Source organism: Podarcis muralis, chromosome 14 (assembly GCF_964188315.1).
Source record: "Podarcis muralis chromosome 14, rPodMur119.hap1.1, whole genome shotgun sequence".
NCBI lineage: Eukaryota > Metazoa > Chordata > Lepidosauria > Squamata > Lacertidae > Podarcis > Podarcis muralis.
Window position 1 is genome coordinate 14,288,023 of NC_135668.1, and position 19,791 is coordinate 14,307,813.

The window sequence follows — 19,791 nt, forward strand, 5'->3', positions numbered from 1 at the left end:
AAAGTTTAAAGACTATTTACAGAAATATGGTAAAATTAATGAATGTTAGAAGAATGTTGGAATGAAGTTATATGGCTTTAGTAGAAATGTTATAAGGAATTAAGTATAAATAGATTAATAGACGCAGGTGGCGCTGTGGGTAAAAGCCTCAGCGCCTAGGGCTTGCCGATCTAAAGGTCGGCAGTTCGAATCCCTGCGGCGGGGTGCGCTCCCGTCGTTCAGTCCCAGCGCCTGCCAACCTAGCAGTTCGAAAGCACCCTCGGGTGCAAGTAGATAAATAGGGACCGCTTACAAGCGGGAAGGTAAACGGCGTTTCCGTGTGCGGCTCTGGCTCGCCAGAGCAGCGATGTCACGCTGGCCACGTGACCCGGAAGTGTCTCCGGACAGCGCTGGCCCCCGGCCTCTTGAGTGAGATGGGCGCACAACCCTAGAGTCTGGCAAGACTGGCCCGTATGGGCAGGGGTACCTTTACCTTTACCTTTTAGATTAATAGAAAATTAAAGGAAAAAATAAGGTAAGAATGTGTTAAGATAATTATAGGATAGAAAACAGAGGAAGATGGAAAGGAATTGCTGAAATAATAAATAGAAGTGGAATACAAAAAGGGAGGTGTGAGGAGGTCGATGTGGTGTTTTTGTATTGTATTTGTACTGTTCTTTTTTTTCTTTTTTCTTCTTTCTTTTTTTGTGTAATGTTGTGTTGAAATTGTTTGAAAAGTAATAAATATCTTTTTTTTTTAAAAAGGAAGTCTATAGCAAACACCCACAGTAAGGTCACTGTCGCTTCCCTTTCTTACAGTTTTTACCCATATACTCTCAATTAGCCTTCCTTCATTATGCCCTTTCCTTCAAGTGTGTAGAAGCTGGTGTTAAAAGTAATAAGCAGTACTACAATGTTCTTACCCTTTATTGCTTGCATTTACACATGAACTGTCATTAACACATAAGTGCAGGAAGAGGAAACAAGGATACACTCCCTACATTCACCACATATATACTGTGTCGTAAGACTGAGGAAGAGTCAGCTAGCAAAACCAATACCTCTACTATAACCAGCCATGAACATAATCAGACAATAAACAAGGTAGGTAGAGTATCAACCAGTCAACAATCGGCTCTGGCAGAGTATAAAAATTACGAATTCAACATCCATCTTTCTCCTGGCTACTTTATCCTTCGGTATTTACACAGTTGGTGCTATATATGTTTTAAAGTCCATGATATTCCTATAACTTCACTGCCTGGAGTCTCCCATGTGAAGACACCACCATGTACTCATGCTCCTAGAAACTGTATGTCAGAGCTTTCCAAACTTTTCATGTTGGTGACACACTTTTTAGAAATGCATCATTTCATGACACATTAATTCAGTTTTACTAGCAAAGTAAAGGGACCCCTGACCATTAGGTCCAGTCGTGACTGACTCTGGGGTTGTGGCGCTCATCTCGCTTTATTGGCCGAGGTAGCTGGCGTACAGCTTCCAGATCATGTGGCCAGCATGACTAAGCCGCTTCTGGCGAACCAGAGCAGCGCACGGAAACACCGTTTACCTTCCCGCCGGAGCAACACCTATTTATCTACTTGCACTTGACATGCTTTCGAACTGCTAGATGGGCAGGAGCAGGGGCCGAGCAATGGGAGCTCACCCCATTGCGGGGATTCGAACCGCTGGCCTTCTGATCGGCAAGCCCTAGGCTCTGTGGTTTAGACCACAGAGCCACCCGCTTCCCATTTTACTAGCAAACTGGAGGTTAAACTATCCCTTTTCCAGGCCCAGGAGGAGCATAGGAAGCATTCGCACAACACAGCTACACACGGCAGCTGACACACTTAATGTGTCGCGACATAAAGTTTGGAAAGATCTGCTGTATGTTCACGTGCTCCTAGAACATGTACAGACATCCCAAGAACTCTCCCTCTTGGCATAACTTATTGGCACAATTATCCAATTTAAGCTTCTGCTTAAATTCAGTCTCAACGCATGGAAAGGTTTGGGAGGCATTACTTACTATAAATCCACAACACGCAAGTTAAAACGGTGAGCACACACCGCTTACTTCACAGAACTACTTCCGCACATGAATTTCCATTACTCGCGTAAGACAATTCTGCATCACTACAAATGCATGTAAGGAGGAAGAGGTGCCAAACACTGGAACGTGACACACACTCACCTACAGGTCAGATCCTCCGTGTGTGAATTTCATCATGGGTAAAGTCACCCCAATGACATTTTGCAGGCTTCCTACTGGCCTTGTTTGATGTTTTATTGTGTTTTTAATATTCTGTTGGGAGCCGCCCAGAGTGGCTGGGGAAACCCAGCCAGATGGGCAGGGTATGTATGTATGTATGTATGTATGTATGTATGTATAAATAAATATTATTATTATTACCACTACTACTACTACTATTATTACTATTGTTATTATTATTATGTGTACACCCATTTCTGTTTAAGCATATGCTTAGAAGGGCATATATACAGCGTGGATGGGCCAAATCAGCATTTGAAAACACACCTGTCACATAAAGGCTCGAGGAAAAGGGCCAGAATTGGCTGCGGTTCCCTGCTGATCACGCATGGGGGGAGGTTAAACACGAGTAACGTGTGAATGCAACTTTCCAGGTCACTCACCAAGGTGACATTTTAATGGACGTCGTTGGGGGGGAGGGGAGAGAGAGATGACTCCCGTGGTTCCCCCCTTCATTTCCCCTTTTTCTGCTCAGAATGGACTTTCTCTCAATTTCTTATTCCTTATGCCTCCCGTCATCTCGCGGCCTCCGCCCATTCCCACCTCACAACCCGAGCCTCCCCAACGCCGCCACCCCGGGCTCCTCCTGGCGGGCCCACAGAAGGGCCCCTCCACGGCCAACACGGACCCCGCCGTCTCGTGTGAGCCGAGCCCCACAGACGCGTGTCAGGTCTCCCTTCCGAAACACCCCCCCCCCCCGCCGCCAGCAAGCCTTGTTCTCCGGGCTCCAGACCAGCTTGCCCACCCCGGGGTCCTTCCTGAGGTAAAAGAGGGCAGGCCGCTCCGCCTCCAGGAGGCCTTTCCCGGCCCTCTCGGCTCCAGCGCACTCACCTGAGCTTCGGGGGTCTCGCAGCAGCAGCCGTCGCCACCACCTCTCCCTCCTCCCTTCGACCCGGCCCAGGCCCATGTCCCAGAGGCGAAACGGCGGAGGGAAGATGGGCTGGAGGACGGCCTTCGCTTCCGAGGCGGAACTGGGCTGAGGCGGCGGAGAGGCGGCCCGTGGGCGGGGATAGGGGTGGCTCTTCCCTCAGCGGCCGGGCTCGGGCCCAGCCTCCCTGGCAAAGGGGCTGGGCTGCGGGAATGGCTTGCTTACTCGTAGGGAAGCGTGTGTTGGGGTAGCCGACTGATAAAACAGCAGCCACCAAATCTTTATTTTTAATTTTTGTTCAGGGTTTCAAGAGTGTATATATGAGGTGGGGAACTTGATGAACTGAGGTTTGCCCGTCTTTTCTCTGAAGGATTCGCCTGCCAAAAATTTAGTCCTTTTGGGAAAGCAGAGCTGCTTTTTGTGAATTATAGGGACAGAACTATAGGTTTTTATCATATGTGGTGGTCTTGTAGTTAAGGATCAGTGCCGGATTTACGTATAAGCTAAACAAGCTGTAGCTTAGGGCCCCACTTTCTTGGGGGCCCGAAAAAAAATCAAAGGGGAAAAAACCCCTAGATGTACATTTCCAAAATATAAGATAAAAAACAAAATAAAACCTACATACAGCAACAGTGTTTTGTGTTGTGTAGACTCCTATGACACAAGTAATGGGCCCTGCCTGCTAGCCTGCTCACTAAAATATCACTGGTTTGCTAATTTCTATCTATAAAAATTATGGACTTTGCATTCTGCATGGACTTTTCAACAATTACTTTGATAAAATACATATTTTGTTATGTGCAGATGGCTTTAGATACCTATTAGGTCCATAAATTACCATATATAGCATATATTCAACACAAAAAAACAGCAGCAATTTGTTGTTGACAAAGGACAGCTGGACATATAAAGGGCCCCATTACCTTCAGCAGCTTAGGGCCTCATCAAACCTAAATCCAGCCCTGAGTAAGGTTAAAGCTTACTGGGAAATGATACACAATGAATTGAAAAGGATGTTCAAAATAACCTTTGTAAAAAAAAACAACAACAAAAAAACAACAACAGCTTTTTGGGAGGAATTATAGGGACAGAATTACCTAAAATGTATAGAAACTTATTCATGTACACTACTACAGTGGCAAGAATGTTACTCGCCCCAAAATTTAAAGTAGCAGCAAAGGAAGAATGGATGCAAAAACCTCTGGAATGTGCAGAAATTGCAAAACTTGCCGGAAGAATAAGAAATCAAGGTAACAAACTCTTTATAAAAGAATGGAAATGGTTTATTGAATATTTACAGATCAATTGTAAACAGATGAGAACATTGGCAGGATTATTAATAACCTGCTGTTTCATAAGAGTATATATTAAATAAAGTAGACAAAAAACTGAGCAAATTAAGTTAATTTGGATATGCAGAAGATATTAAAAATAAATTTAAGGAACCACAGAAAGAGGGGGTAGGAAGTTGTGAAATGTTAAAATGATTGTAAAATTAGTGAATATATAAACCTGAAAAGCATAAATAAAATTTAAAAAGCAGACAGAGCTGCTTCAAGCAGCAAAAGGCAACCGTCAGATACAGTATGATGTACTGTAGGTTTTTTTTGTTTTTATGCTTTTTATGTTGTTGTAAAGCACCCTGTTTTATGAGGAAGGTAGATGAGTTCTTTGAGAACTTTTAAAATGTTGCTTTTCGCTTTCCAGTTCTCCAGTAATTAAAGCAGTTGCTGGATTCCTGTGATATAATGAACCCACAAGCTTTTGGTAATGCCCTGTTGGTGTAGATGGCTGAACTGTCCACGCTGTGCAACTTTTTTTAAAGATGGCAAACGTTCTGTTTCCCCTGTTGCAAAATAACTGAACAAACCCAAAGATCTGAGCTTCTTGGAAATAACCAATACATTGCAGTTTTTCTATTCCAGAAAGTCTGCCCAGTCATTTTGCTAGTGAATCGCCATCTCATAGATGTTGGGAAGAACAGACAAAATAAAACTTATAAAACACTTTGCAAGCCCCAGAATACTTCATAGTTACTGAAGTTAGTTGGACTAGTTGTTGAGCAAACATATTTAGATTGGAGGCTTACTTTGGTTCTACAGTAGGCTTCTGCACTCAGATTGCTCTGTAAAATGGGTGAAAAGGGTTACTTTGAATTGCAAACTCCACAGGAGAACTGGGTGGAGAGGTTGAGTCAACAAGAGGGATATAGTGGAATTTTTAAGTGGAGGCACAAGCTTTGTGCTATTTTGATTATAGGAATTTGCTTTCAGTCTTATCTTTGGGACTACAGTACAATGGCAGGGTGGCCTAAACTCATATCAAAAATCAAATATCTTTAATACGGTCAATGACCAGCAAGCAAACTCATATTCTCTGTCTCCTCACTGCAAAGCTACATAAGCAAAGTCCATAATCTGACCCCAAATAAAAATAGCAGAGAAGTGTTAGGAACAGTTTGGGAATGGAGAAGGCATCCCATGTTGAAATTTTATTTGCACCCAGCAACATTAAAACATCATTAGGGTGAAGCAGTTAGTGGCCCAGAGTTCATCATATGATCCCTCTCATTTAAGAAATTAAAACCACTCTACCAGCTTTGTCAAATATTTCCATAATTATTCATACTGTGAAAGTAAAACCGGAACGAGAAACTACGTTCAGGTTTTATCAGATAAAAACGCACCAGTCTTGCTTATACAAGCAGCAGCAAAGCACATTATGGATTCTTTTCTCCTTATGAAATGTTACCACACAGGATGCTCCATGGTATTATAAAACAGCAGTTATAAAACAAGTGATCAATCTGTAGCATGCCTAATACAGATATGGCATGCATAAAGATAAAAAAGGTAAAGGACCCCTAACAGTTAAGTCCAGTTTAGTCGCAGACAACTCTGGGGTTGCGGAGCTCATAACAAAGGCGGCATTTTTCCATCTCCGCCAAGCTAAGCAGTTGGCTCCTTACCTCTCTTGCCCTGACCTAGCCACTGTGATCCACGCGACGGTCACCTCCAGACTGGATTATTGTAACTCGCTCTACGTGGGGCTGCCCTTGAGACTGACCCAGAAACTCCAGCGGGTGCAGAATGCTGCAGCGAGACTCCTTACAAGGTCTTCGCTGCGAGATCACATTCACCCGGTGCTATACCAGCTGCACTGGCTCCCGGTGGAGTACAGGATCAGGTTTAAGGTGCTGGTTTTAACCTTTAAAGCCCTATATGGCTTAGGACCCTCGTACCTACGGGACCGCCTCTCCTGGTATGCCCCACAGAGAAACTTACGGTCTTCAAATAAAAACATCTTGAAGGTCCCAGGCCACAGAGAAGTTAGGCTAGCCTCAACGAGAGCCAGGGCCTTTTCGGCTGTGGCTCCGATCTGGTGGAACACTCTGTCACAAGAGACCAGGGCCCTGCGGGACTTGACATCTTTCCGCAGGGCCTGCAAGACAGAGCTGTTCCACCAGGCCTTTGGCAAGGGCACAGCCTGACTCCCTCCTTCGGCAATCTTCGCGGAGCTCTGGCCCAATGGCTGCCAGTGGCTTGAATTAATTAATTTTAGAATGAATGATTTTAGAGTGTTGTTTATGTTGTACTTTTGTACTGTTTTATTGTTGTTAGCCGCCCTGAGCCTGGCTAAGGCTGGGGAGGGTGGGATATAAATAACATTTATTATTATTATTATTATTATTATCTCGCTTTACAGGCCGAGGGAGCCAGCGTTTGTCCGCAGACAGTTTTCCCGGGTCATGTGGCTGGCATGATTAAGCCGCTTCTGGTGCAACGGAACACCGAAACCAGAGCAACACACGGAAACGCCGTTTACCTTCCCGCCAGAGTGGTACCTATTTATCTACTTGCACTTTTGGGCGTGTTTTCGAACTGCTAGGTTGGCAGGAGCTGGGACTCGAACCACCAACCTTCTGATTGGCAAGCCCAAGAGTCTCAGTGGTTTACACCACTGCGCCACCTGCGTCCCTATGGCATGCATAGTGTTATTCAAATAACTGGCACTCTGCAGCAGTATAAAAAACTGGATGGCATTATCTAGATTTGGCAAGCTACATCGCAGGTTAAAACAAACATAAAGTGCTCGGGAAAATATTAAAATAAGTGTAACAACTAGAGAAATGTTTACCAGTCGCATTACTAATAAAAATGATTCAAAGCAACTTACAAACACAACAGAAATACTAAAACCAGGCATAGGCAACCTCGGCCCTCCAGACATTTTAGGACTACAACTCCCATGATCCCTAGCTAACAGGACCAGTGGTCAGGGATGATGGGAACTGTAGTCCCAAAACATCTGGAGGGCCGAGGTTGCCCATGCCTGACTAAAATCAATTCCAATAAACACCATCAATAAAAACCTGAAAAATGGGATATTTTGCTAACAGTGTGTTGTCAAAGCTTCAAATTGCTGTTATGGGATTTTGTGTTTGTGCACGTAATGAACTGAATGTGATTTATACGGATCTGTTAATGGGAAAATATATTTTTGTTTTTAAATGTGTTGTAATTCATTTGGAGATCTTTGTAGCAAGTGACCAAGAAGTCTAATAAATAATAGGATCAAGTGCTTCAAAGGAAAAAATAAATAAATGAGATAAATGGCTGCAAAGATGTTGTTTATCCCACCCTGATTTTTAAAAAAGCTACTCAAGACTGTCAAGCCCATAGTTTTTAATGTAATCAATCTTTTATAATTTACAGCTAATCTTGTTTAGGAATCAGTAATTCTATTGTCAAGCAGAAGCTCCCTTATTGTACAGTATTAGTTCCATTTGGCCAGGTTAGGAGAAGCACCAGTAATTGGAGAACAAATCTTCAAATCTACGAACAAACATTTTGTCCTGCACCCAACTACCCATAGTTTCCAATACCAGAAACACTTGTTCCATTTGCAGAAATATCTGCAGGAACAATGAAGTTGAAGAAACAATACCAAACTGTCCCTTCGATGTTTGGCAGGTGTCTGCAAGATCTACACTGCATTTGAAAGAGCTATCTTATCTAGGCAATGAAATCTGTTCCTTGACACTGATGCCCCATGAAACAGCCCCTGCAAATTTACTTATGGCACGTTGTTGTCATTTCACATTTAATGTGTATATGAAACCAGGTGAGAAATTTACACCCATTAGTGTGTGGGTAGAACCTATCTCTTTCCACCTCCCTCTCCAGACCTGCCCTCTCAGTTCTTTCACCGCTAATATAATGGATAGTGTTAGACAGAACCCAAATCCTACTTAACCATGATGCTTACTAGATTACCTTGGGCCAAGCCTACCTCACAGGATAAGTGGAGAAGAGAAAGATCATGTGACACCCTGGGCTCCTTGGAAGACAAAAATCGCAATAAAACTCATTAACAGGATAGCTCATGGAGAAAGAATGGCATACAGGGTATCATATCAGGTAAAGGGACCCCTGACTGTTAGGTCCAGTCGTGGACGACTCTGGGGTTGCAGCGCTCATCTCGCTTTAAAGGCCAAGGGAGCTGGCGTACAGCTTCCTGGTCATGTGCCCAGCATGACTAAGCCGCTTCTGGCGAACCAGAGCAGTGCACAAAAACGCCATTTACCTTCCCGCCGGAATGCTACCTATTTATCTACTTGCACTTTGACGTGCTTTCGAACTGCTAGTTTGGGAGGAGCAGGGACCGAGCAACGGGAGCTCACCTCGTCGCGGGGATTCGAACCGCCGACTTTCTGATCGGCAAGCCCTAGGCTCTGTGGTTTAATCCACAGCACCACCCGCACCCATCATATCAGGTAACATACTGGTAATTTAATGGTACTCTGAAAGTACTTTCTATTGCTTTTTGCTTGCTTTAGAAAAAACAAAAAACAGAAGCTAAATAGTAAAAGAGAGATACGGTTGAAGTAAGGAAGTTGAGAATGAGTTTTTCACTACTTCCCAAAAACATTTGTTCCCAAAGACAGAATTGGAAAGAGTTAGACTACCAGCAAATTTTATGCTTGTAGGGAGTTTTCAGGAAAAGGAACCATTAGGAAAGCTTGAAATACTAATCCATTTAAAGTGAATCTTTTCCACAAATTAAGATTTTCTGCCAGTCTCTAAAACACTGATGTTTAGAACTTTTATTCCTCAAGCTCAATTTACTTACTTACTTACCAATATTTAACAAGTCAAATCCCTGATGCAGGTATAAGACACTTGTGGTTCTCCATAGTTGGATTCAAACTCCCATTAGCCCCAGTCAGCAAGGATCAGGGATTAAAATGGTAATCTAGTAACATCCGGAGGGCTACCGGTTACCTACCCCTGCCCTGAAAAAATCTTCACAGTAAGATACCTTTTCTCATGCCAGTTACAGTTCTGATTTACTCACAATATTTTCTTCCTATAGTGGTTTTGCAATTGACAATAATGTGGTGGCTCCTTGTGTGTGGAAAGCTCTCCCCAGGGAGGCTCATCTTTGTTACTGATCTTTAGGCACCAGGCAAAAACATTCCTCTTAACCAGGCCTTTGGCTGTTAACCCATCTATTGTCTTTTTCTATTATTTATTAAATTTACAGCATTAAAAATACAGTAACTTGGATTCTCAGGCCATACTGTAAAAGGCCCTGTACTATCTGGAAAAGCTTTGTCAGACAGCATAGTGAGGATGCAATGGTGGCAGTAAAGTATTGCTTCTTTGCTGCCTTCACTGACAAGGAGTAGGCTTGATAATAAGCCCTCAGCAGTGTTCAACTGCATTCAAATGGAGTTTTCCTCCACTTGCGTTTAAGCAGTCTTCCAACTTGTTTCATGGCTCTGAACTCTGGAGTATACCAAAGAGCCAAGCAGGCTCTATGAAGCAGGAGAGCCTTTTGGATATTTCACAAGTTGGCCAAGGCTTCAAAAGAAACAGCTGTCTTGTCAGCTGGAAAATCTCCCCAAGCTGTCTGGAACTCAACTGGATCCATCAGCTTCTGAGTGCAGACCATCCTGCACATTCATCATTCTTGTTTTTTGTTGATAATTGTTAATTTCTTGCGGGAAGACTGATGATAAAACTGCACTGCTGCAACTATGTCCCAGTTACCAACTCACAATAGTCGTACCTTGGTTTTTGAACAGAATGCGTTCTGGGAGTCCATTCAACTCCCAGAATGGTTTGAAAACCAAGGCACAGCTCCCAATTGGCTGCAGGAGTGTCCTGCAGCCAATCAGAAGCCACACTGGATGTTCAGTTTTCGAAATCATTCGAAAACCGGAATTCTCACTTCCAGTTTTCAATTGTTTGGGAGCCAAAATGTACAAGTACCAAGGCGTTCGGCAACCAGGATACGACTGTAGTCAGAATCTTTTTTAGTGCACACTCATTTTTTGGATTGGCTCTTATCTGTACAGCCATGATAAACATAACTTTTTATGTTTCATTTTTCATAATCACAGAAAACAGAGACAGGTTTGTAAGCCTCTGTAGTCACTGCTTCAATCCCCATCACTCAAGCTCTCTTCTGCTTTCAACTCCAGTAACTTTCCCCCAGTGATCATGGCTCTACAACCTCTATGATACAGTAAATCAGGTATTTCCATTATTTCTAATGTGTGTTTTTCTACTGAGCAATGAAGTACATTTTTGCACAGCAGCAGCTTCATCCGGTTACTCAGAATTCATAGATTTGTATGCTGACTAGTTAGTTGGTTTGCAGATTGTGTCTTTGATGGCCCATGCTGAATGATACACCTTTTTTGTGTAAAAGAGATAGGTGATCTTCAAATTGTTCCATTGTTTTGTTATCTCTAAAGGGAAAAAGAGAGTACTAATCAGTAATGTAACCTGTATACTTGGTACAGCCTTATTAATGAATTGCATCAAATAATGCAGCTACATCACCAAAACTGTAGTTGGTTGGGATAAACAAGCATCTGCATTGTTGTAACTCACATGGATATACTCATGCCTGCCTTAATAAAGATTCCCCTACATAGCCTTCAATCTCTGGATCTCTGCCTGAATCCTTGAAACTGACATTACCATGCCATATCACATAATGGTTTGGGTCTATCTGAGAACAGCTAAACCTCTGAAAGCAGTATTATTTTTACCTGCACTAGCTACTGCAACAGAAGATACCATTTGGATTAAAAGTCCATTCCATTCAGCAACCTGTTCATCAAAATGCAGGGTTTCAGACTTAAGGTCCTACATCAGACACAAATAAGGATCTGGTTTGCAAGTGGAAATGTAGGGCAAGAGAGGACTAGAAGAACAGGACAAATGTGGGGGCAGAGTTTGTGTGGTAACCACCTGTTTTTTTCACAAAACAGCATCAGGTTAGTTTCAGTGGATGAACAATGAAAGCACAGCTTTGCTGATGGTACTGCAAGAATCACTTCACAAAAACATGTTCATAGGCCTGGAATCAAGATACCAGCAGATACACTGAGATCAGAAAGGAGTAGAAAGGCTCCTCATTTCTGGGAGTCTGTCTGCACTTGGCTTGCAGCCTGCATTCACTACTGACCCTGCAGTAATATTCTGCTGTTACAAGGCACAGTGGAAGCTGTCATGTGGCCAACATAAAACACTCTGAATCTTATAGGAAACTTACTAAATACAAAGTATATTTTATTAAATTTACAATATATTTTGAAACATGGTTTGTTCTGAGCTGCCCAGAGTACAGTGATTGCAGTGAATTGACAGCACATGGCTTCTTCATAAAACACACATACAATGCTCCCCACCCCATTCACCAGGCTTGATGAAGATTGCTCATTTTGTGGGGTCCTAGTAATGCTATTGTGGGACGGGTGGCGCTGTGGGTAAAAGCCTCAGCGCCTAGGGCTTGCCGATCGAAAGGTCAGCGGTTCGAATCCCCGCGGCGGGGTGCGCTCCTGTTGTTCGGTCCCAGCGCCTGCCAACCTAGCAGTTGTACTCCTGGGTGCTAGTAGATATATAGGGACCGCTTACTAGCGGGAAGGTAAACGGCGTTTCCGTGTGCGGCTCTGGCTCGCCAGAGCAGCGATGTCACGCTGGCCACGTGACCCGGAAGTGTCTCCGGACAGCGCTGGCCCCTGGCCTCGAGTGAGATGGGCGCACAACCCTAGAGTCTGTCAAGACTGGCCCGTACGGGCAGGGGTACCTTTACATTTAGTAATGGTATTACCCCACTATTCCTTTTTTGGATTTCCCCTAATTACAATAAGGCTGTGCACACACCATACATCCAAAGCACACTCCAGCCTCCGTCGAAGAATTCTGGCAAGTTATTAAAGGTATTGGGAATTTCACAGTGTGTGTGTGTGTGTATAAACTTTTCCCATGTTTTTTTTTTGGGTGTGTGTGCTTTGCTTGAAATGCATGGCTGCGCACACTGCCCAACAGAGCTACCCTACTTATTTTCTAATTTAAGTTTATGAAGCGGCTTTCTTCCACCTACAATCCTATGCAGACCTACTTGCGAGTAAGCCATACTGCACCGAGCAACATACAGCCACAAGCTTGCTTTTTTAAATTTTGCACTCTCTCATACGTTGCCCTGGAAACGAAACACACTGAAACATATTAAGGTTTGCACAGGATCTCACTGCGAATTCACGGCCCACTCCTACACGTGTCTGCTCAGAAGGAAGACCTACGAAGCTACTCCTAGGTAGGTGGCATGGGACTGCCAACCTGAACATTAATACTCCTCGCTGGCACCTCTTGACTTACTATCCTAGAGCTGAAAAAGACCTAACGCCCTCAGTGAAGCGCCTGTTGAGGAGCCTAAACACGCCTCCACTACTGAACCCGTCCCCACCCCCTCCGCCGTTCAGGCGGGAAAAGAAAACCCCCAACGGCAGAAGATGGCGGCTCCCTTTCTCGCCTCGTCTCCCCCTCCCTTCTTCCGGGCTCTGCGCGTGCGCCGTGCGCCTCCTCCGACGGCCGTATCCCTCCGCCGCTCCCCCCCTCTTTTGTCCACCGACCGTTTGTGCGGTAAAATAATCCCGCGCCCCGATGAGGGCGAAAGCGCCCCCTCCGGTTCGCAAGCTCGGGGGCGCGGCCCCCTCCCCGTTTCCACAAGGGGAGGGTATTCCTCAGGAGAGGCGCCTCAGCGCGGCCAAAGCGGGTCCTCCGCGCTGGCTCCCCCGCCCCCTCGGGCCTCTCCTCCTTCCTCGCTCGCCTCACTCCTCGCCAGAGCGGCCGCCTGTGTCCTTCCGCCGAGCGCGCGCGGGGACTTTTTTGTGGGGCTTTTGGGCGCCTATGAGAAGCGGCGGCGGCCTTGGGCGCCCCTGCTCGTCGTGCTCGTGGGCGGCGGCGGCCGGGCGCGGGCAGCACGGTAAGCGAGGCCTGCTCCCTTCCTCTTCCCTTCCTTTCCCCCCACCTCCAATGGCCGGGCCGGCCAAGCTTTTCCAGGTCAGTCTGCGCCTTTTTGTATAGGGCCCTTGTTACCGGATGTGGAAGTTGATCTCTTCTTCGCTGGTAAAAAATAATTCCACTTCCCCCGGAACCCGGCGCTTACCGCGGCTCCCTCCGCTCCCTTCAAGCGCCCAACCCAGCCAGGATTTCCTGTCGGGGAAAAGCGGGGACGGGAGAGGCCTTCCGGGGATCTGGCGCTGAGGGGGGCTCCGCCTGAGGGAAATGGAGCCGGCGGGAAGCCGAGGCTCCCTGCATGAGGGCAGAGGCAGGAGACGGGGCGAGCTGGCGAGCGAGGCCTTGGCCGGAGCTGAGGCGCGCGAGCGGCTGCCCTTCGCGCCCACACTCGCGTTATGCCGCCGTTCACACGTTCCTTCGAATCCCGACCCGTGTTTATTCTCGAGCATGCGCTGTTCCGCGCGTTTGGGCTAAAGAAGCCTCGGCCCCGGGGAGCTGACTCTGAGCGGGGAGGCCTGCCCTTCCCGCCCGACGCGGGTTGCATTTTGAGGCAGGGCTTGCTCCTGCTGAGAAGGGAGCGCCTCTCTGGGCGGCCCCGTCGTGGCCTTGGGCCCGCCGGTGCGCCTGTTGCTTGGGAACCCGGGCTCGCTAAACACACCCACCCCAGGGAACGTTGGGTTGTGCGTAAGCGTGCGTGAAGTCGGGGCGCGGGCTTACTCGGGAGTAAGACCGCAGTCCTGGGGAGTGAGCCCCATTGAAGGCAGCCGGTGGCTCTGTTTGAGTAGATATGCAGTTGGGATCGGGCTGCTCAAGATCCACTCTCTCGTCCTTTGGTCTCCTTTGGAGCAAGCGGGCTTCCCGTTGTGTGACAAAAGTCCTCCCTTGCACCTTTTTGAGTAGTGGATTCAAACACTCCCGAGGGCCAATGGGTGATAACATCTAGTCGCCTTGGAGTTGCATTTTTTGGACATCTCCCTGGTTCTGCCTCTTAGGATGAATTTGCCTCTGTTCCATGGGGCAAGTGGTGTTGATACAGTCAGTGTTTTTTTTTCCTCTGGGGGTACACATACCTCTAAACATTCTGTGAATCTATGTTTGGCCTCGTTGAGAGTCAGTATTTCAATATGAGTAGGAATATGAGAGTACCGCTAAACATTTTTCTTTTAGAAAAAAAGCATTGTATACAGTGACTGCTGCATAAGAAGAGTAGCCTTCCTCTTCCCATTGAGCCCTGCCAGATGCCACCGCTCCCTGAAGTGGTAGGCTTCGCTGTGTAAAAGCATGTAAAAGTACCGTTGGATCTTTCCTGTAATTTTGTAGAAATCTCTCATTCTGAAGTGACATGCTTGTTTCCGTATCTTGTATCCGAGCTGCGTATTCGCTCCATTTGTGCTGATCGCTATGATGAAACACAGCGAACAATGATGTTTTAAACCTGATGTATTCATCTGGAGTAAGGCCAGTGTTTGCTCGGTACTTTGAAACCTTAAAATAAAGTTCTTAATCTGAAGTGAAGCTGATGTCTGCTTTTATTAAGGATAACAGGAAAGCAAAGCGAATCCATTCCAGCCTGATGGATAATTTCTGATGAGTTATAACTAGGACAGTTGTAGCTCAGGGAGTACCGTAGTTGTAATGAATTCCATCTGTTGGCACCGTTTTTTAAGACACTGCCAAAACAAGAAACACGTATCATCTAAAAAAAACTTTAAAAATGTGTGCTGATTGTAGCACTTAAGCAACACCAGCCTTATATTTAAGTGCCTGCCTGGTCGCCATAGGAGACAAAGAACTGCATACAGGTGAGTGCATGAAATTGCACCCAAGTGAATGTGTGGGCTGGCAGAGGAAATACTGCTCCTCTGTGCCCAGCACAGAAAGCAAGTGGGCTTCCAGAAGAGAAAAGCCAGCTCCTCCACTCCTAGCACAGAAATGCAGCAGGTTGCTGGAGACATGGAGCACCCCATTTCTTTTCTGCCAGCCCCCAACCAGGACCTTCTTGCTTGCAGGTTTGTAGCTTTTGTGCCCTTCCTTACAAGGCCAAAGTAACATGGCTGTTGATGAAAACACAAACTATTCTCAAAATAATTGTTCTATTGCCATAGATATACCATATATTAAACAAACAAGCAACCAGAGTTGGGATCCAGACAACTTGGCATACAAACAGACCTAGGTTTAACTCTTTGCCTTAGCATTTAAAAGGGTTTCAGGTAGCTTTGCTTAGGTGAGCTATGCCTCTTGCAGGAGACACAGAAATAGGCTGAAGGGCCAACCGTCCATGTAAGTTCATGCCCATTTATTTTGCAGATGGAAAAATCCTTGCTTTTTGAAGGAACAAGGTAATGGATTCCATATGCTTTTTAGAATTCCAGGCACATGTTTGGGGAAGGTGCTGTGTACCATGAGTTTGGACTCCCCCTCCGCCCCTCCCTCCAAATTCACATACTACATTTTTGCAATTTCCCCATCATATTCTTGTTCCTTGTCTGTGACATAAAATCCAGTTCCACAGCTTAAGAAAACTCACGTATAGGCTGTGGCTATTTGAAAGCTGCTTTGGATGGCTACAGATTTCTTATAAGTAGCTCATAAACTGCACATCCCCAAACCGGAAAATAAGTAGTTTCTCATATGCTCTTGATGCTGATGTTACGCTCCTAGATTTAATATTTTCAATGAGATAAAAGGTTCTGTTTCATATACTCTTAGTGACAGGCAGTACTGACTTCCTTTTGTCAAATTTAGCTTATGAATTCTTTCACATGGGGGAATATGTTCTTGTATTATGCACAAATCATAGGCAAAAACTCTGTAGACTACCTTGTAAGAAGTGCATAGACAGCATTTAAATACATAGAGAAGTCTGTTCCAGTGTGTTATGCTTCCAGTTCTGTGTAGTCTGCTCAGAAGAATGTAAGCTAAAGGCTACTTTTGAACTCATAAGAACTGTAGATACTAAAAGCTGACATAAATTAATACAGTATACAAATTAAAGGGAGGGACCATATTCTGTGATAAGTCTTAAAAAGCTGTTGAATAAAACAAAATTACTAATTAAATTCCATAGACATAACTGCCAAAATTATGTACATTTAAAATGGTCAGTCATGGAAGTGAAGAATATTGTCAGTTGCTATGGTGTGAATATAATATGGTATGATACTGTTATAACATAATTTGGTAAGGTGGTAGTTCTCCACTAGATGGCCCCAAAACATTTCTTTTGATTATCTGTAACAAAGACTAATTCTAATAAAGTCAATTAGAATTTAGTCCCCAATTATTCACTAGCAAAATCAGATATTAGCTATTGACTACTGTGAGAAGAGGAATCAGGGTTAAGGATTATTAGGATTTCTAGTCTGCTTCCTCTCTGTTGATGTAGGTCACAATTTAAGGGGGGAAATGCATGCATACAATAACAAATATATACACAAAAACATGCCAACCTCTACTGCATTTACAGCTGCTACCCTGGTTATCTAAATCCAGCTCTCAAAGTTAGCCTGTTTTGAAAGGATGCTGTTTTGAAAGGAAGTCTGCAAGGGAATGAGGTTTCATGGAACGCAATGGTGATTGCCCTGGGATCAAGAACAGGAGCCTCTAAAGTACGTAGGGCTGAAACCATTCATGAATTTGTAAATAAATTCACCTTTGTGCTTGGATTATTATAGTGGCTAATGTAGATGTTGGAGGGCCACTGTAACATGCTCCATCACTGCATTTCGTTTCAGCTTAAACTTCCAGACAGTTTTCAAGCACAGTTTCACTAATTGTGGCCTAGGTTTGAGGTATTAAGTAATTTACAACAGCCAATCAATCTGAATTGGAAAGAAAGGGCCTCAGACTTTGCACCCATTAAAATAATAATTTATCATGGTCGCCATTATTTAACCTCCTTCCATACACAGGTTTCAAGGTGATGTACAAAATTCAGTAAAATTGGTGCAAGGCACTCCTTGTCACTGCAACTTTTCTCAAGATTCAGGAGCCAGACCAGCACAAGACACTTTCCACTTGAGATGGGCACCTACCTCCCAACCTAATTCCCAGTTTGCTTTTTGAAATTATGTTGATGCTATGTTAGCAGCAATCTGAGGCTTTTGGGACTCTGAAGAAGCCTCACCAGCTGCTTTTTTGCACCAGTTGGCTATGGAGATATGGCAGTGGTGATGATGGTAGCAGGTGGCCCTAAAAGCAGTGGCTTGGGTGGGTGAACATGGCTCATGATTAGCGCAGTTAAGGAGCACCCCAAGCTTCTATGAACCTTAATGATGAGGTGCCTCTGAATGATCAGGAGCAATGGAAGTTCCTAAATGCTTAGGTGGATTCAGTTGGTTCAATTGGCCTTACTGTCATTTAATTTTGTGCCTAATTGTAGCTGGACGGTAGCTTGAATCTGATGGGAAGGAGAAACAAAAGTTTAGTGCTGTCAGCATAATGATAGTTTTGTCAGTGATTAGTGGAAGCTGGGTTTATTTCTGGTATTGCATTAGGACAGGCATAGGCAAACTCGGCCCTCCAGATGTTTTGGGACTACGACTCCCATCACCCCTAGCTAACAGGACCAGTGGTCAGGGATGATGGGAATTGTAGTCTCAAAACATCTGGAGGGCCAAGTTTACCTATGCCTGCATTAGGAGATTTTTTTCCTGTTCTTTAGGACAGTGTGTAACCTTCATTCATTCATTTTATTTGTATGCCTTTTCCGCAAAAAATCCTGCTCAAAGCAGCTTACAACAGGAATACATTTCAAACAAACACTACAAAAACAATTTCATAATAACATAGCCAAACAATAGCAAATATAATAACATACTAAAAACCACATTTCAGTACTATAAATATAACAAGATTACTTAAACATGCAGCATCCAGTAGAAAATATAACAAGGGAGCTTCACCATTTCACCTTAGTCCTAGAAACACCCCTCCCATGATTTTGCTCACATTTATAAGTCCTTACATTTAATTTGCATATGAGAGAGTTTGGAGTAGGCATACTATTATTGTTGTTTTAATATCATTTATGAAGCCAAATACAATGCATATTTACTTGAAAATAAATCTTTTATGAATTTAGTTGGACTTTGCCCTAAGTACGTTTAGGATTTCTTTGATATTCTTTGTTAATTTTATCCCTTTGGATCTGATCAATTTTGTTTTAAACCATATTTTCATTCTAAGCTGCTATGGTGTGTTTTTTTAAAAAAAGAAAAGTATATTAAATGTTTTAAAGATTTAAAAACTCTTTTTCCAAAAAAAACTTACCCCAAAACCACTCAAAGCAATTTAGAGTAAAAATATATTAAAAACCAAACAAAGGGATAAAAATCGCAATTAGAATAAACACCTCCCAAAATAGTAATTAAAAGCCCCCATCAACTCACCACAAAACCCGGGTAGAGAGGATCACCCCCTTTCTTCTTTAGCTAAAATATTCCAAGACTGCAGTGATAAAAGGCCCTGCTCCTAGGCGTCATTTTTCTAATCTGACCCCAGTAGGGGTATACAGGGCATACAGAGCAAGGCCTGATACCATGACTGCAACTGCTGCATAGGCCAGTCAAGGGAGATATGGCCCCTTAGATATGTGTGTCCTATGCTGTTAAGGGGTTTAAAGATCAAGACAAGCAGTTTAAAGAGCTTCCAAATATTCCAGAATATAAAGCCATGGTTTAATATTGGCTTGCGGATCTTGGCTTGTGGAAAGGCATTGACCGTAGTTCTCAGTTTAGACGTAAGTGGAAGCTAGAGTGAACTGCAGCTTCTTAGCTTCTTTGCTTGCTCTTGAAAAGGGGGGGGGGGATGAACAGGGGTGGGGGGCAAGGGGCTTCATGGTACAGTGGTACCTCAGGTTAAGAACTTAATTCGTTCTTGAGGTCCGTTCTTAATCTGAAACTGTTCTTAACCTGAAGCACCACTTTAGCTGATGGGGCCTCCTGCTGCCGCTGTGCCGCCAGAGCACGATTTCTGTTCTTATCCTGAAGCAAAGTTCTTAACCCAAGGGACTATTTCTGGGTTAGCGGAGTCTGTAACCTGAAGCGTCTGTAACCCGAGGTACCACTGTAATGCATGAAACTTGTCTCAGCTTCTTAAGACGGAATTTGTTTGTGCCAACACAACAGCCACCATCTATTCAGCCTGCATCTCTGTTTTCAAGAATTTTTCAATTATACATGCCACATTTTTTGATATACCGTATTTTTTGCTCTATAAGACTCACTTTTTCCCTCCTAAAAAGTAAGGGGAGATGTGTGTGCGTCTTATGGAGCGAATGCAGGCTGCACAGCTATCCCAGAAGCCAGAACAGCAAGAGGGATTGCTGCTTTCACTGCGCAGCAATCCCT

General features: G+C 44.3%; 1 protein-coding gene and 1 long non-coding RNA gene across 4 annotated transcripts in view; both read right to left on the reverse strand.

Moving 5' to 3' along the window:
- The window catches only part of USP8 (ubiquitin specific peptidase 8), a 37,009-nt gene extending 33,755 nt beyond the window's left edge, over nucleotides 1–3,254 (reverse strand). For 2 of the 3 annotated variants that reach the window (XM_028705538.2, XM_028705535.2), the window contains exon 1: nucleotides 3,083–3,253. The gene's annotated coding sequence lies outside the window, so the exon portion shown is untranslated. Of the gene's footprint in view, nucleotides 1–3,082 lie in introns of all 3 variants that reach the window. The other variant, XM_077918819.1, reaches the window with a different exon arrangement.
- A 3,533-nt stretch (nucleotides 3,255–6,787) lies between these two features.
- LOC144325470 (uncharacterized) lies at nucleotides 6,788–14,364 on the reverse strand. Its single transcript, XR_013390628.1, has 2 exons — nucleotides 11,185–14,364; nucleotides 6,788–10,878 (listed from the first exon to the last, which is right to left on the reverse strand). It is a non-coding gene; the product is annotated as an uncharacterized LOC144325470 (long non-coding RNA).
- Nucleotides 14,365–19,791: the final 5,427 nt, after the last annotated feature.